Source organism: Macrobrachium rosenbergii, chromosome 1, assembly GCF_040412425.1.
Source record: "Macrobrachium rosenbergii isolate ZJJX-2024 chromosome 1, ASM4041242v1, whole genome shotgun sequence".
Taxonomy (NCBI): domain Eukaryota; kingdom Metazoa; phylum Arthropoda; class Malacostraca; order Decapoda; family Palaemonidae; genus Macrobrachium; species Macrobrachium rosenbergii.
Window position 1 is genome coordinate 44984358 of NC_089741.1, and position 12500 is coordinate 44996857.

Below are 12500 nucleotides of genomic sequence, written 5' to 3' on the forward strand. Positions count from 1 at the left end.
CGCGGATTTTATGTCTCGCTCCGGATGTTTTCTGATGTTGGCCTTGTTCTGACAACAGCAATTTTACTCTGTAAAATATTCTTATATGCATGTGTGTATATATTCATATATATATATATATATATATATATATATATATATATATATATATATATATATATATATATATATATGTCTATATATGTATACATATGGATATATTTTTATACATATAATCATATATATGTATATATTTATATACATATACATACAATATAGTAGAAATTTCATGAGAGAGAGAGAGAGAGAGAGAGAGAGAGAGAGAGAGAGAGAGAGAGAGAGAGAGAGAGAGAGAGAGAGAGCCGAAAACAGCGCTGTATTCATCAGCTGATTCAAGCCTAACAAATGAAATTTCTACTATCTCTCGGGAACCTCAACACCTTCACTCAACGCACTTACTCTGGAAGTCGCCTTGTTTAATATTGTTAACATTTACAAGTTGTTTTACATCTTAGTCACGGACGGCGTCACAAATGACTTCGTTTACATACACGGATTCCTGTAATTCAAATTTACATGGGGAATTTGTCGGAGGCGGCTCTAAGAAGTACGAGATGCATACTAATGCAGACGTAATTCGCTTAAACTCACGTATTACAACCTTCATCAGACACACACAAACTTTATATATATATATATATATATATATATATATATATATATATATATATATATATATATATATATATATATATATATATATATATATATATATATATATATATATATATATATATATATATATATATATAATATACGATTGACTGAATCCGGGCTATAACCTTCAGAGGGCCAGGGATGCTGGCGCATCCTTCATTTCACGTTCCTGGATAGCCAAATACAATAAAAAGATGAATCCTTTGTTAAAAGAAACTGGAACAAAAATCCATATGACTGTCATTGCGAAAAGAGTGAGAATCTTGGAAGGCCTGAAGTCCTTTCTCAGGAGTCAAAAGACATCATAGCTGAGGCAGTGGGTAGACCAAGAAAGTCTTTACGTAAATTGGAGCTTGAACTAGAAACCAAAAGGGGAAAGGAGAGAAGTTATAGTGCTGTATATCATGAGCTGAGAAAATCTGGTATCAAGCCATTTCATGTTATCAGCAAGCCCAACATCACTCAACAACAGAGAGAAGACCGTGCATGGTTTTGTGGTTCATTTCTTAAAGATTGGGATGAAGCTGACTTTCTCCACGTTGCCGCATCAGATGAAATCTTCATTTACATGGTAAAAAAGTCAAATCATAAAAATGACATCATTTGGGCTGCAAAGTTGGATGATATCAGTGATGACGTGCGCTATCGTCAAGTAGTGAAATTTCCTGAATGTTTGGGAATTTTTCTGTTTCACAGCCAAACGGTTACTGTGGATCATCAAAGAAAAAGGACAGTCATGGAATGACGAATACTTCAGAGAAACTGTTCTTACTGGTGGAGTATTTCCTTTCCTCAAAGATCATGAAAATGTGTTATCTGTTGAAGGAGCAACATTTTTGCATGATAAGGCACCATGTTTCGAGGCTCTTCAGACACAGGAGCTGCTTCGAAACAGTGGTATCGATTTATTCTCGTCAAGTGAATTTCCAGGTAGCTCCCCTGACCTTAGTGTGTGTGAAAACATTGGTAGTATCTTAAAGGATCCTGTTGAAGCACACACAGTGAACTATGATGGTACTTCAAGCCTCGATGACCTGCGAAGAGAGGTGACCGAAGTGCTCAGGGAAATGGAGTTTGAGTCTCAGTTTTTTTGCGATTTGCTGAAATCATACCCCTCAAGAATGCAGGCTGTGGAACAGGCAAATGGAGGCCACACAAAATATTAAATACTCAGAGAGAAACTTAAATAAATACTTGTTCTGAATTACTTTTGTTTTTGTCCATATCAGTTTTAGTTTATGCTGTAGAGGGGGCTCTAATTTTGAAACACCCTGTATGTATATGTATATATATATATATATATATATATATATATATATATATATATATATATATATGTATGTATATACATACACACACACACACACACATATATACATATATATATATATATATATATATATATATATATATATATATATATATATATGTATGTGTGTGTGTGTGTGTGTGTATTTATATATCCAGCCTACGCCTGAAAGTATCTCCTAATGTAAAGGACCGAGGGTTTGTATATTGAGTCGGAACAAAATATATATATATATATATATGTGTGTGTGTACTATATATATATATATATATATATATATATATATATATATATATATATATATATATATATATATATATATATATATATATATATATATATATATATATAATACTACTAAGAAATCAAAAATATATATAACACTACTAAGAAATCACGTGATTTTGTTTATTACCTGAAGACACTAGGAAGGTTCAAAATGAAACGGCAGAGTGCCAAGTACTTTCGTGTATTTTTAACACATCTTCGGGTTACAAAGTAATACAGAGCACATAACGAGCGAGCAAGAAAGCTGTCCCAAAAGCAAGGTGAAGAAGAAAATATATTAAAAATTGTATAATTAGGCCTTTACAAACAGAGAATGTTCGTCCAGGTCACTAAACTACTTAACAAGTCAAACGAAGGAAAGGAGTTGCCTAATGATAAAAAGCGGTCATTAGGGAATTCCTTTTCTTCTGTTGACTTGTTTGGGTGTTAAGTAGTCGAGTGATCTGGACGAACATTGTTTCTGTTTGTAATGGCCTAATTGTACGATTTTTTCTATATTTTTTCTTCACCTTGGTTTTGGGACAAATTTCTTGCTCACTCGTTTTGTGCTCTGTATTACAGTGTATCACGAAGATGTGTTAAAAATACACGAAAGTACTTGGCACTCTGCCGTTTCATTTTGAACTTTCCCAGTGGCCTCAGGTAATAATACACTCATACATAAATGCATTTATACATACACACACCTATAAATATATATATATATATATATATATATATATATATATATATATATATATATATATATATATATATATATATATATATATATCAATGGGGAGGCGGACATAGACTTGTTAAAAGGGTCAATTTATTCCCGACGTTTCGTAATGGCTTCATTACATTTTCCAGGGCTGTACAAAATAAATAACATAAATTACAAAAGGCTATAAATTTAATTTAAAAAATTAAGCACAATGGATTACAAATATATATATAAATTTATATATATATATGTACATAATATATGTGTATACCTATATATATATATATATATATATATATATATATATATATATATATATATATATATATATATATATATATATATATATTATAAAACGACTCAAACCCACATCTAAGATCAAGTAACTGTCTCGACTGAATTGTTAACCTCTAAGAAGCTTTTCTCGGAACTGCCGCTGCCAACTCACCTAAGACATCCCCCCTTCACACATAGAGACTTTCCGCAGAAAAGCGAAAGAGAAAAACGAAAAATAAAAAAAGATAAAACACTAAGTATCGATACAGAAATAAAAATAAATTCCAATAATCCGGGTCGAAATTCAAAAGCCCTTCCAGAAGACGAAGAAGAGCATTTTTCCCTAGAGTGAAAAATGTCCCTATTTGAAGCCATACTGAAGCCCTATTTGAAAAGAGGGAATGAGAATTCCCGTCGTATTCAGACGCGTCTCCCTATTTATTTACGAGCGACTGAACCGAAAGGGAATGGCCCCGTTTCTCTGGTTTTTCCACACCGAGAGAATTCCTTATTTTGAATTCCTTATTTTGTCTTGGACATGAAAGGAATGACCCATATTTTCTAGCTAGAGAAGCATCCTTTCAATATCTGATGTTAATGGCCTGATTTAGTGGAATTTGTTATAATGTAGAAGAAAAAAAAAATCATGTTACGTAACACTTTTCCCCTATGCTAAAGCAACTACAGATATAATTCAATCCTGAAAGTTTCAAAATAATGCAAAAATATAGTAGTATTCCTAAGTTCTTATGCAGTCATCGTTAGCTAGAATTTTAACATGTTTTTTTATTCTGTCAGTTACGAAAAGGTTACAATAAACAATGATAGTAAAATCCTTGAATATGAGCACAAGCTCATTCACATAAACAAACATACGCCCGAGGAAAATCACAAGTAACGCATTAGAAAGCAAAAGAATATGACAAATTAGCTTCAGGAGTTTCTTGAATAACGTCAATATCCTTCAGCCATTTCACATATAAATGCACCTAAAAGAGTAAATGCATAAAACTGTAGCTTTTGGATGGCTGACCTCGCTTCTGCTTATCATTTTCACACGTACACGCAGACACATATACAAATAAACACACACACAAATATATATATATATATATATATATATATATATATATATATATATATATATATGTGTGTGTGTGTGTGTGTGTGTGTGTGTGTGTGTGTACATATGTGTCTGTCAGTATGTTTATGTGATACCAAGTGATTGTCAATCAAAAACTAAAGGGAATAGAAGGACTGAAATCTGAGCTAGTAATGTTGCATACATTTAAATAACTATCGTATAATTATGGACCAGTAGAGGAAACCAAAACGAATAACTACAAAAATACTAAAAACAAAATTAAAAACAAAATGCAAATACAGGGACAAGGAAAGTAAGGCCAAGTATATACAAATATCTCCTTCGGGATGGTTTTCAATATTGAATTTCCATACTCATTGTCTGATTGCAATTGATTCCAGAAAGAGATTCCCCTTCTTCTTCTTCTTCTTCTTCTTTTCTTCTTCTTCTTCTTCTTCTTCTTCTTCTTGTGTTCTAACGAAGCCAAAAGGAGATAAGAGCAGCAGTGAGGCCTATTCAGTATGGGCTCTCTCGTCCCGTGCATACACCTACAATGGAACACACATCAAAAGAAATATTGATCTTTTTTGGCTCTTCTTTTTAATTCTGATATGCCGATGTTCTGTTAGTCATTTAATCTAGCGTAATGTGACCTTCTGAGATTAATTTACAAACTGTTCGTGATATAGTTGAAGATGATATCATTCGATTCCACAACAAACCTGTAAACGTAATTATAATAATTTTGGATCGACAGTAAAAAAACACACACATTTCACGCAGTCATTGATTACTGGTTGTACATTACATCTATGCCGATATAAATCTGAGAGTAGTTTATACTTAATTTTGTACTCAAGACATAACCCACAAACAAGAAAAAAGTTACCAAAACGTCTTTGTGTACCTTCTTTAAGGTAGGTTTTGCTCGGTGCGATTATCGTTCAACGATGATCGTTCGTGGATTAACGATGATCGTCAAACGATTTTTAGAGTACTAATCTGCTTGTTTTTTAATTGGGCTGTTTTGCTTTGAACGACTGACGGTAGTATAATCGCACCGAGCAAAAACGGCCTTTACTGTGCAGGCTTCGAAATGTAGGCCACAATTCATTTTCAACGCACCACCAAGTCTACAAGATGACCTCACATTTCTCAAAGTAACCACTCTTAGTTCCCTCATCCCGGTCATAGCTGTTCTGTCTTTTTTTTTTTTTTTTTTTAAATATCGGATATCTATAGGTGTAGGCATCTAGATATGCGGACTCCATCTGGTAAGGGGTTGTGATCCTTGATTAATAAAAAAAAAATGTATAGAATCTGGCTGAGCACGACATTACTTGATTGAGAAAATGAATATACAAAATTACAAGAAAAATTCTGGTTGATTACAATAAAACACTTTTATATGAGATGCTACAACGTCATTTTATAACTCGAACCTGTGTATACCTACTGGTTATATACCATATAAAGTGATTATAAAAATGAACTGTGGCCTAAATTTCGAAGTCGTGCACAGTAAAGAAGGTACACAAAGACGTTTTGATAACTTTTTCTTGTTTTGAAGGTTGTCTTGAAATCGGTACAAAATTAAGTATAAACTACTATCAGATTTATATCAGGTTAGAAGATGTAATATGCAGTCAGCGATTAAAGACAGCGTAAAAATTTTTTTTCGATGCAAAATTATTATAATTACGTTTACAGAATTACTGTGCAATCGAATGATCTCATCTTCAACTAATTCCCGTACAATTTTTAAATTAATTCAAGAAGGTAGCATTATGGAATGACTACAGAGAATCGGAATATGCGAAGTAAATTTTCTCGGTTAAAAATAACGTAAACTAAACGAGAAACATTTCCAAACATTCTTATATATTTACCATCCATACCAATGAAATGCCGATCACTGCAACCATCATATTAAGTACTCACAATTTCAGGGTAAAGATACGTACACTGCCGAACGTAACCGAAGCAGAAACATAAAATAATATTAAACACAGAACAAAAGTAAACAAACTGTTTCCGCAGCGTCGTTATAACTTTCAAAATCTATACAACTTAACCACGAGGCGGCTTCTGAATGTTCCCATGAGAAGGGGTTTTCAATGGCCATGATAAGATCAATTTCTAAAGTTACCGCGGACGAATTTTTCATATTCTGGATATTTTACGTGACAGATTTATTGCAAAGTAACATGCAGGTCACGTTCCGCTGATTAAGATACTTATAATTTTGTTATTTTTACGGCCTGTTAAACTCATGTTAAAAGACTGACGCGGGCGTAATGAACTGCATTATATCAGTTGAAATAACGCTGTAATCTAATTAGGATAAGTAATTAGGGGGCTATTAGCATGGCTGAATTTATCAATCATTTCAGTAATTGCAGCTAACAGCGTTTATTAAGATATTATAAATAAAACTGCTGTAATTGATATTTGGCGAAACGCCCATTTCCTAGCGTAAATCCTGCTGAGTTTCATTAAAATAAATGTCACTAACAAAGTACCTTTTAAATTCAAAGCATTTTGCTTAACTGTTTGTATTATTAAAAGTATTATTTTCACCATTTATCATATAAAAATACAGCAAGCAAGATTTTCTTCGGAACGCTGTCATGTTATTTAATACAAGATATGCATCACTGAAAATGTGCATTTGGTTTCTAATGAAAGCTGGTCATGCTGACATCACTATCATTTACAGTATACATTGGCATGTGTGCGTATATCAACATACATATATGCGTACTTTAATTAAAGTTAATCACTTGCAAGCTATCTCACTTACATTTCATCCCATCATATGCAACAGAATCCAGGCACTGCATTAATCAAAAAGTAACTGAGCGCTGATGTTCTGCAGTCCATTAAACTGTCACGAATCTCCACAATCTACATGGCCGAAACAGCGCCGATCCCCCCAGCCCCCAAAACACCACACCCCAAATTTTGGGATAACTGTAAATGGGAGATTTTACCTAATGGTTTGCAGGTAACGGATGGTGCTGGCTGACTGCAGATTTAATTTTGTTGATTAGGGATCAGTGCCATTCAGTGCCCGGGTATCTGTGCTATTTGTGCAATATTGCTGCTTAACTTTTAATAAATACAGTGAAACATTACTGCGTTTTATCATGGACTTGAAAACTTGGGTGATAAAGAAAATGTTCTATACTTAGTCGAAAAGAGATAAATATATCTAATTTCGTTAACAGGTATAACTTGAGGGTATCTGTATGATACCGATTTCCCAAAGAATACAATAGTTTCTTCTAACGAGAACTTGTTAGTTCTTGTAACGATAACTTGTAACATATCATTAATCTTTTCCACCCCGTCAATTCTCCTAATTTCGTCATTTACTAGCCTGATTCTGCTAAAAATCACACCCTCTTTTTTAGATTAATTTCTCCATCACCACATTTTACTACATATTTATCACAAAAGTTTGGAATCCTAATGTTTATTTTACGCTGCTTTCATATATACTCCAAGATCTCGTTGCAGTTAAAAATATAATATATATAAAACTTGGAAGATCAAGTCGAAAATAAAATTGTGGGCGAAATATGAAACCGACACATCTTATATTCTGCGTACTCACGAGAGTTGATTCATGTGGGAAGAACGAGATATTGGTTTATGTTTCAATAGCGGGGAATGGATGGCCAAGGAACACGCTTGGTGATGTTCAAATGTGTAATTTTACTTTTGTTTTTCCCCCCTTTTACATCCTGCCCGTAGTTGCTTGTGTCACTGGTATCCAGTTAAAACTGCTTCAATTTAGTGAATATTTACAGATTGTTGGAACAAGTTCGCTTAATAAGAGCTGAGGATAAGCTGGTTTTGGTCAGCAGTATGCATAGTGATCAACAGTCCACCTAAGAATACCTGTAATTAGTTAAATGTTCGCTTAATAGCTGTTCTCTTGAGCTGAAATGAAAAAAAATAGCTGTGAGTCATTTGAGAGAACAAAGGGTTACAATGATGCCTGAGGGCTTACCAGAGTGAGTGAGAGGGTGAAAGGAGAATATATCAATCAGTTTTAATTCTGAGGCTGCCATATCCAGCACCCTCTGTCCGCTATATTGATATAAAGTTCTAAACGCATCTCCATTTACCGGACTGTTGTTTTAAAACTGCAAACTTTTATTTTTCCGACGTTCTTTTTTTATTTTTTTTTATTTTGGTGTGATGAAGAAATGAAGTGAAGCAACAGATGCGCCTTATTTATCTTCGTCGGGTTTGCTTGTCTAAAGGTTTTTCTTTCTTTATTTTTCATAGTTCCATAAAGCAAAAACAATCTCTTGGTAACAAATGCTTTTTGTCTTCATTTATTTCAATATTTCCCTTTAGAAAATGGTTCCGACACTCCATTTTCTGTTGACGTAATGCGAACACGACTTTTCATTTCCTAATTGTTCGGTTCTTGAAATAGAGGGTTTTCTATTTTACTTTAAAACGGCGAGGCGAGAGATTGAAAAACGAGAGAATTTTTCTATTTTCTTCAAGTGTCAATCTCTTTTCTCTTATTTCATTTCACCTCACTTTGATGTTGCTGACGCTTTGCTGGTCTTCAATATCATTATCATTCATTTTGGGAGGGACATCACATAAGAATGTGCTTCAATAAATTCGATAGTTCTTTCACTTTCCCTTTATTATTTGAAAAATACACTCGTACAGACAACCTTCGCAAAATAAGCGCTCACCTATACACTACACACACACACACACACACACACGCCCTTATATATATATATATATATATATATATATATATATATATATATATATATATATATATATATATTATATGTGTATATATATATATATATATATTATATATATATATATATATATATATATATATATATATATATATATATATATATATATATATATATATATATATATATATATACATACACACACACACACACACACACACATATATATATATATATATATATATATATATATATATATATATATATATATATATATATATATATATATATACAAAGCTTTTTTCCTGGCAACAGATGGCGCTGACTATACAGTTCTCAGAACATTTCGTGCCAAGAAACTAACGCTCCTGTGCCCTTTTCTGCACTGGCTGCGATTTGCCGTAGTCGACTATCTATCAGATATACAATTCACATTGGGTTTTGGAAACAAGCAGTTTTCCTCTTCAGGGAGCCAACTTGGAATTGTAACCAACCCTCTCCTAAGCTAATGTCTTCAGATGCAGTTACCACCCTCATGAACATCTCTGCCCTGACTGCAACCTACTACAGTTGAAAAACTCCCAGATACACTAAACAAGTCCAGTGAATTTAACAAATTGTGTTCATATTTCTCTGCTCACACTTGAGGTTTAAAACCCTGTTTTCTCTCTAATGACGATGCGGAAGCCAAAGTGAAAACTCATTGTTTTACGTCGATACGGAAGCCAAAGTGTAAACTCATTGTTTTACGTATGTAAAACACGCGGGCATTTTATACCGCTGACGTATTTATTCGGCTATTCCACTGCACAACACCCATTCACTTTCCATATATTTGTCGCAATTCAATGGAAAAAAGTGGGGGCGGGGAGGTAGGGGAGGGAGGTCGCCAGCAAATACGCAATATATACGGTCATAAACACCGAACTTTTGACGTTATTAACTCACGTGCTTCCTGACCATTTGCTGTCAATGTGTATTTTTCATGTTGGTTGTTAATAGTGTCATTGGCTGCTGGTTTATGACTTTCATCCTGAACGCACGAGAATAAATAGAGAATATAAAAAAAAAGCCGAGTAAATTTATCCTGACAAACACCAGAGGTCATATTACTCATATAGTTCATATCCTGGATATTGCTCATATCCTGCCATTCATTCAGTGAGGACTTATTTCCTCGTTTTAATGCTCGCGCTGACGATGTCGTTTCCCATTGCTGGAACCAGCTGGAATGAGCAAATTCTTTCCGGTGTGGTCAGATTTTAAATTTAGCAATGAGGAATATCACAGAAAACCGAAAAGAAGGAAAATGTGAAATTTCCTGTTTCTTTTTATCTTCGAAGGTGAGATTTTGAAGGCAAAAATGAAGATTCTGCCATAATTCTATTTATTTAATGCCGACTGCTGTTTCAGCCATCAATTCATGGCATCATCTGGAAATCTCATGGAGCTTTCCTTCTTTTACGATTGAGTAGCTTCTCTATGACCGACCAGGATATCTATTATTATTATTATTATTATTATTATTATTATTATTATTATTATTATTATTCTATTGCCTTCAACTTAGAAATATGAAGTTGGGGCATTAAATAAATAGAACAACACACCAGTAATTTTCATCTTTTTCGGTCAAATTTTATCCTTGATGGTAGGATATAAGGCTGTACCTAAAAAAACATTTATGTGTGTGTGTATATAAATGAATTCATGTGTATATTCAGTATAAGCGACATTAAAAAACAAGTAGGACCTACCAGTACCTAGCAATTCTTTTCCTGCTTAACATCTCATACATTCATTTAAGCATCTAATTGTTATGCCATATCTGTAACATAATAAAAAAAAAAAAACATTAAAACAGAACCCGAATCCCCAAGAAACATTTAATCCCAGGTGACATCCACCAACCGGGCCTTATCTTCCCCTCCCACCCCCATCCCCCCCCTCACCGCCCTTCCCTAATTAAGTGGATGAGGTGGAAACGACTCCTGGCCACGCACTTCGGATAAGCTTTGAAAGAGGTGAGGGATGATAAGATTGGGGCGAGAGGAAGAGGAGGGGAAATGAGGTGAGGAGAGAAATGAGGTGAGGAAAGAAAATAAAGAGGAGAGATATGAGGAAGGAGAGAGAAATGAAGAGGATAGAAATGATTAAGAAGAGGGAAATGAGGTGAGGAGAGAAATGAAGAGGAGAGATATGAGGAAGAAGAGAGAAATGAAGAGGAGAGAAATGAGGAAGAGGAAGGAAACGAGGTGAGGAGAGAAATGAGGAAGAGGAGGGAAGTGAGGTGAGGAGAGAAATGAGGTGAGAAGAGAAATGAGGAAGATGACAGAAATGAAGAAGAGGAGAGAAATGAGGTGAGGAGTGAAATGAAGAAGAGGAGAGAAATGAGGTGAGGTGAGAATTGAGGTGAGGTGAGAAATGAGGAAGAGGAGAGAAATGAGGTGAGGAGAGAAATGAGGAAGAGGAGAGAAATGAGGTGAGAAGAGAAATGAGGAAGATGACAAAAATGAAGAAGAGGAAAGAAATGAGGAAGAGGAGAGAAAAGAAGTGGGGAGAGAAATGAGGTGTCCGGAGGGAGATGATGCCTCATTTCTCTCCACAGTCTTTTGTGCAGAGATGTTATTAAACTCGTAACTTTGAAAGGAAACAATCGTGAGTTTTATAACGGGCCAATGAAGGGAGATCAAACGGGGCCAACTAACGTTCATGAACCTTTGTTTTAATAATGATTAATGGCAAACCATGCAAAAAAAAAAAAAACACGTGAAATGTAGGAGTTTGAAAAATAACTGAAGTTCCATTATTGGCGTCTGACGGGAATAAAAGTAAGCAAGGTTTATAATAATGATTTATAATGATTGATGGTAAGTCAAAAGTATAGTAAGATATTACTGACTAAATATAGTATGCAAGTGTGGGTGAAAATTCAGTTTCTTTTTTATTTGTCTTCGATATAAGAAGATAAACAAGAGGAATGAAGGTTATTAGTGAACTATCTTCAACAATATTTAAGTAGTAACAGTAATTCCTATTAAACATATTAACATTAACGAGGATTGTTTAAGAACGGGAATTTTCCACAGAAATCTGTTATTAACTGATTCCGTCATATTGCAGTAAGAGAGGTAATTAGTGAGTTATATTTATATAGTAACCAACAGAAAGTCGTAAAAAATAAAATCTTCAGTCTAGGTCCCAAGATTAAAACTGAAACAATTCATGCCTTTCAACAGACTAATCACAAAGGATATGAAGATAGAGAAAAATAAAACAAGTAAAAAATGCGCCGAAGTTTCTTTGGCGCAATCGAGTTTTCTGTACAGCGTGTAATCAAGGCCGCCGAAAATATCTTTCGGTGGTTTCGGTATGATGCTGTATGAGCCGCGACCC

General features: G+C 34.1%; 1 long non-coding RNA gene across 1 annotated transcript in view; it reads right to left on the reverse strand.

Moving 5' to 3' along the window:
- Positions 1-12500, reverse strand: part of LOC136832083 (uncharacterized) — a 269782-nt gene that overhangs the window by 11003 nt on the left and 246279 nt on the right. The window lies entirely within an intron of this gene.